Genomic DNA, 7,315 nt, shown 5'->3' with positions numbered 1-7,315 from the left:
ATCCTAGATCGATGAAGAAGAAGAAGAAGAAGCAACACCAAATGAACAATCAACGCGCTCGCGTCAAGTAACCTTTACCTGTACTTGCAACTGGTGTTGTAGTAATCTGTGAGCCACAGGGGACTCAGCAATCTCATTTCCAAAGGTATCAAGACTAGCAAAGCTTAATGGGTGAGGTATGGTTAAGTGGTGAGGTTGCAGCAGCGGCTGAGCATATATTTGATGGCTAACTTACGAGTACAAGAAATAAGAGGGGGAAGATCTACGCATAACGGACGTGAACTACTGATGATCAAATGAATGATCCTGAACACCTACTTACGTCAGACATAACCCCACCGTGTCCTCGATCGGAGAAGGAACTCACGAAAGAGACAGTCACGGTTACGCACACAGTTGGCATATTTTAATTAAGTTAACTTCAAGTTATCTAGAACCAGTGTTAAACAAAGCTTCCACGTTGCCACATAACCGCGGGCACGGCTTTCCGAAAATATTTAACCCTACAGGGGTGCTCCAACTAGTCCATCACAAATTGCCACAAGCCGCATAGAAATCCTCAATCACGAAGCTCGCGATCTCGTCGGATTCCCTCGTGGAAAACCTCAACTCTGAGATTACCCAAAGCATCACCGGAATCCCGATGCACAAGATATTTCGTCAAAGGTAAAACTAATCCAACAAGGCTGCCCGATGTGTCGACGATCCCGATAGGAGTCGCGTACCTTGTTCTCAGGACACGACGGATGGGTCACACTAGAAGAACCAAACCTCGGGTTGCCCCGCGGTGGCCCCGTAGTCTGCCAATTTGGACCAACACTCATGAGGAGCACTGGCCCGGGGGTTGATTAAATTATCCTCCGGGTCCGGAAAGTCCCTATGCAATTTTATTAGGTGTTTAGGCAAATGTAGTACCAAAGTTGGGCCTTGCCAGACCAGTCTTAATCTAAAAAGAATTATCAAGGGGGTCCCCATAACAACCCCGATCGTGTTAGGAGCGCTCAATTATGGAACATAACACCGGTAGCCGAAACTAAGGGGGCAAAGCTGGAACAAAACACCAGGCTAGAAAGGCCGAGCCTTCCACCTTTTACCAAGTATATAGGTGCATTAAATTAAATAGCATTTAAATACGGTGATATAACAAGGAACCCATGTTCCACATGGAAGCAACTGCACCTGCAACTAGCAACGCTAACACAGGGTTAAGCAAGCAGTAACATAACCAATCACTGGTTTGCTAGGTTGAACATGTTGAGGGTTTTCATGGCATTGTTGAGAGGCTAATATTTAACATGTGGTAGGCAACGAGACATAAAGATAGAAGCGATAAAACTAGCATGGCAATGATAGTAATGGTATCTGGGGTGATGGTCATCTTGCCTGAGATCCCGCTTGGAAGAATAACAACTCGGTGGAGTCGGCAAACCAACGTAGTCGAACGGGTCCTCACATTCCGACACGCTTGCGGAACCCTATCGAGACAGAGCAAACCGGAAACAAACATCAACACAGATATTCACCACACGATGCACAACATGATGCATACCCTAATATGATGCATGATCAGTTCATCGATGCACGGGATGGCATGGCAATTCACCTCACACAAACACTACACATTAAGTGAAGCTCGATATGCAACGGGTTGCATATCGACGAAACTCCATGTTTAATTATTTAGTTCACTCCCGTTAATTTAAGCGACAATATTAAATGTTATTAAACATGGCAAGAGGTGAAGCGTAATTAATCTACCTATCTAGGCATTTTAAATGAGGCCGGATACGACATATAGCATCTCCGAAATGACACCATGCGTTAAATTTTAATTCTATCCAGATTTGTCCTAATCACATTTTATGTTTGTTAAATGGTAAAACAAAGTGATTACCATGATTCTACTCGTCGTCCTACTCAATTTACATATATAGATCATCTCCAACGGAGGTACGGATCAAATGTTACGGGTAGAACAGTATTAGCACGGCACGACACGCGAAACAATGCAATCAGCAAGCTTAACGGTTATAATCATGCATGAGAGTTGGAAAATATTACTCTACGCGAAATTCTACACGATATACATATATCACTCGTCGTGATCCGACGCACGGTTTAAAAAGTACGGCGTTTTAAAAAAAAATATATACATCTACAGTGAAATTAGACAAATACACAAGGACGCAAGGGAAAAAAAGTTGGCCGGATCTGGAGGCATAGTGCCACCGAGCAGCATATCAGGCCCATGAGCATGTGACAACGTTCGAGGAAAACACAGGCACAAAAAAATATGGGTTCGCCCGGGACTTGAACCCTGCACCTATCAAATGAATGAAACACATGTGAGCACTGCGCTATGTAGTGACTTTGGAACAAGGCGGGTATTTACCTGATGTGCATCAAACCGAGACTCTACACTGTAAAACACAAAACAAAATATGTGTGGCTGGGATTTGAACCCAGAACCTTCTGGATGTGTGTGTGTTGTGCCTACCACTAGGATAGCTGACTATTCTTGTGAAAATAGCATAGCTAAGTTGACTGAACCAGCAACTCCAATGAACCTAACGAAAAACAAAACAATTAGGCTGGTTGTGCTCGCGGTCAAGTGCAAATCAAAAAGGGAAACAACAACAGCATAAAATAGGGACGCGTGGGATTCGAACCCCGGTCCACTTGCTTCGAAATTGGTTGTGCTAGCCAACTCGGCTACAGACTTGCTCATGGTGAAATTTAGAGGCTACTGCAATTAACTGCCATATCCGAACGGATCTGGAAATAAACAGAGTTTCAGACAGAAGCTGCTCACATCGGGGAAACAGATGCCGGCGCCCACAGCGAGAGGACGCAGAGGAGGGACAGGGTGAGCTCGAGGGGGCGTGGATCTGGGCGAGGGGGTCCCGTTCCCGGGGCTGGAGAAGCTTCCGGCGGCTCGGGGTCCAACGGTGACGAGACGACAACCATGGGGCTCCTGCAGCTGTTGTTCAGAGAAACAGAGAAAGGGGGAGCATGAGAGAGAGGGAGAGCAGAAGAAGAAATGGGGAAGGAGAGGAAGGAGATGGGGACGGGAGAGGCTCGGCCTTGAGTGGCTCCTAGCGGTGCGGGGCCGCTGGTTCCGACCTCCGGCGAGGTGCTGGCCGGACGAGGCGTCCCTGGCGGTGGCGCGAGCTCCTCACGAGCACCATGGTGGGGCAGTTTTTCTGCTCATCCGGCGGTGGCGCGGATCCGGGCAAGGGCGGCTCGAGCTCCCGATCCGAGGCACTGGAGGGTCATCCACGACAGTTCTTGGCGGCTGCAAGATCTGTCGGTTCCTGCTCGGCACCGGCGACGCGGGGTCCTGGCCTGCTGGCGATGACGGGCGGTGTGTCCAGGAGCACGCAAAGAAGGAGCTACGGGCACTGGTCGCCGGACACGTCCAAGGACAGCAGCGCAAGGTGGCCAACGGGCTGCTTGCTACGGTGGTCGGCTGGGGCTCTTGTTGGATGGATTTGGATCAGGAGGGGTTCCAGAGGTGGAGGGGAATTGGTCGGGCACGAAATTGGACACACGGTTGGCGGTGCGGGGAGGAAAACAAGGAGGGTTGTCTGCCTAGGCTAGGGTTGGTCCAAAAGTATAGGAAAAGAAAATAGTTCAGGACCCTCCGATCGTAATTGAACGGTCGCAGTTAAATAGGTTAGGAATCCAATGGAGAAACCGATGACGATTTGCGGTAAAACGGGGTCGATCCGGACCCAACGGTCACGAACACATGATTCCGGTTCCGGTAGGTTTTCGGACTAGGTTGCGTGTAGGGTCGGTGCACTGTGCAGAGGGGCTAGGCGGAGACGAGAGGGAAAACGGGCAGCCCGGGAACAAGATTTAAAATACCGGGAAACGTCCGACGATAGACCGAATACGGTGCCGCTACGGTCGACCGTTCGGGTACCAGACGGACTCCGATTGCGACGAAACTTGACAGGCGGCCTAACTAAAACAAATTACGACAGCATGCCAAGTTTCACCCCGATCAGAGAAAGTTTAACGCACACTTTCGAAAACAGGGTTACGACGATGCCGCGGGCGCGTGCATGTGCGGTCGGACTCAGAACGGACAACGACGATAACCGGCAACTACTAGCGGATGCAAGTTTGAAAACTGGCGACAACGGAGATGCCGATGCAATGCAGATGATGCGCATGATGCGATGATGATGCGACAAAAGAAAAAAATAGACACACGAGGAAAACGGAAAGGAAACGGAATCTTCTGGAACGTCGGCATCGGGCTGTCACAACTCTCCTACACTACAAGAGGTTCTCGCCCCGAGATCCAAGAATGAAAGGGGGAGAGGATGAGAAAGCAAGAGGTAAAACTTAGTCACTTCTTGACAAACGAGTGAAACCAACGATCCTTGAAGGTTGCAAGAGATCAGGAATGATATGAGAAAGAAGCAAGAATTCACGAAAAATTTCGACAGCACTTCGGTAGGAAAATGGGACAAAAACATCGATAAGAAGAGAGAATTAGACAGTATTCATAACAAACAACTAAATAGAACAAGGGAGCACCACAATCTTGACAGAACAAGATAATAGACCCAAAAGAGCAACATCACAAAGCCTCCGGAACAAGAGAATATGAACTAGCTCAATCGGAAGAAGAGAATGAAGAAAAGAATGACAACTATCATCACAATAGAATTGAAGGGCCTCCGGACAGAGAATAGACGTAGTAGTTGGAAAACCTACAACGAAAAGAACAAGAAAGTAGTGGGCTTATGAAAATCATCTCAACAAATATGAGGTGACAGTCAACCACTAAAAGAAACAAGGATTGATTGGGAGAAACAAAATATGAACAATTTCTTACACCAAGAGGATACATTGAGAACTTGGATTAAAGACAAGCACCATAATAGCAACAATCCATAGGAAAGGCTTTAGGTGAAATCCAAACCAAGATAGCTCAATGAAGAAATCATGGGTTGAAATATCTCATGATCATAGAATTGGTGGTTTAAATTATCTCATTCTTGAAAGGAAATCTCTTCGAGGCTCCTACACTAACAAGAATGCTATAATACCACCTCAAAGGATAAAGGAAGAACAAATGCACTGGAGATGCAAGAGAAAGGATACTTGAGGTACTCGAAGAGGAATGTTGAAGAACACTTTGAGAAAAATCACATCCTTGAAGAATCACCATGACGAGCCTCCGTATGAAAAGGATGATGCAAAGATAAGAATGATGAAAGAATAAGATTGAAGCCTTCCAAGACTTCAATGAAGCTTCACAAAGAGATACTTGACAAAACTTGGAACTCCGGAAAGAAAAGATAAGAAAACTTTGAGAACAAGGAATTGATATCATGAGCCACTCCGGAAGAAGAATTGAAATCCCTTGGAAGAAGGAAGAACAAGAATAAGAATTATGTTATGCTTATCCTTCATCAAGTTAAATTGATGACAAGCCACGGATTAAACATACAACTTATTCCTCTTGAAAAGATTAAAGAGAGATAGATAAAGCACAAACTAGAAGAAATGTTGCAAGAAACACCGGTAAGAATTCACAATTGAATGGGAACACCACGAATTAATGGAGATACATGAGAATGAAGAGAACATAAGCCACCTGAGAGAAAACTTGAACAAGGCACCGGATAAACAAGAGACGAACGAAGAGACAACAATGGAGAAGAATTGAGGATGAAAGCTGAAAGCTGAGAACGAAGAATCTTCTGAAATGATGGCCTTCGGAGGAACGAGAAATGAACACAACATTGAAATGCATCGGGTCGCAAGAAAGGGATACTCATGATTGGGAATAATTCAAGATGATGGCACAAAGCTGAAATGATGAATCTACTAGAGAATGGACCAAGATTTGAGTGAAACACTCCTTCAGATTTCCAAGCTGAGAATGATGACGAGAACAACACCACGAATAACTGAGACACTCCGGAATAAAGAAGAATGCAAGGTTGAGCCAAATATGAGAATTAATTCAAATTGATCTGGAAGAAGGAATATGACTGATGAAAATCATACTTGCGTCATCGTTGAGAAGAATTAAAGATCTCCGAAAAGATTAGAAGAGACATATAAGATCCTGGGAAAAACATGTGGGTTATGGGCCCACTCGAAGAAACCACCGTTGAAAAGATTGCTAGAAAGAGGGATATTGCACCGTACAAAGAAACTTGATGAGGTTGAGCACCTCGAAATAATTGAAACAATTGATAACAAGAAACTACTGGGATATCTCCAACGCTCCGGAAAGAATAGAGATAAATGCCAACAGAAGACTAGATAAGAATTTCCAACACAGGAAAGAATTACAAGGACGAAAGGAATATGATGAACACGGACAACTGAATTAAATTTACCGGTAAGGATGACAAGACTGAATAAAGATGAACACGAAGCTCCTGAGAATCTTCACAAGAATCACCGGGTAAGAGAGAAAAGAACACACAGCGGAAGCAGAATGAAAAGAAAACTCTTGGATGAAAATTGAATCACTGAGAAAAAGGGCGGGAGGGTGGGGAAAACAAAGACAACTTGGGCTATATGAGACAACTCCGGAAAGAATTCATAGAATGATCTTGCAAAATAGGAGAGGATGGAATTCACTTGGAGAGAAACACACCGGTTGGAAAAGAATTAACATGACGAATCCGGTTGACAAGAATTGACATGAAAATTGATCGAACAAAAGAATTTGCATTCTCACATAAAAATATGAGAACACCTCTTAGGAAAGATCTGAAATCACCATTTGACATCGAAGCAACTCAAAATACCACATTCCAACAAAACAAAGGGTGAGGCTTATGAAACAAGCCAGAACAAACTCATGAGAAAGATTTCGTCCGATATTTTTGTTGGTGAACGTCGCATGGGAAACAAAAAATTTCCTACGCGCACGAATACCTATCATGGTGATGTCCATCTACGAGAGGGGATTTCCGATCTACGTACCCTTGTAGATCGCACAGCAGAAGCGTTAGTGAACGCGGTTGATGTAGTGGAACGTCCTCACGTCCCTCGATCCGCCCGGCGAACCGTCCCACGAACCGTCCTGCGATCCGTCCCACGGTCTAGTGCCGAACGGACGGCACCTCCGCGTTCAGCACACGTACAGCTCGACGATGATCTCGGCCTTCTTGATCCAGCAAGAGAGACAGAGAGGTAGATGAGTTCTCCAGCAGCGTGATGGCGCTCTAGAGGTTGGTGGTGATCTAATCTCAGCAGGGCTCCGCCCGAGCTCCGCAGAAACGCGATCTAGAGGAAAAACCGTGGAGGTATGTGGTCGGGCTGCCATGGCAAA

This window comes from Hordeum vulgare, chromosome 3H, assembly GCF_904849725.1.
Source record: "Hordeum vulgare subsp. vulgare chromosome 3H, MorexV3_pseudomolecules_assembly, whole genome shotgun sequence".
NCBI classification, from domain to species: Eukaryota; Viridiplantae; Streptophyta; class Magnoliopsida; order Poales; family Poaceae; genus Hordeum; species Hordeum vulgare.
The sequence above is the reverse complement of the archived record's forward strand: the minus strand, read 5'-3'. Positions refer to the sequence as shown.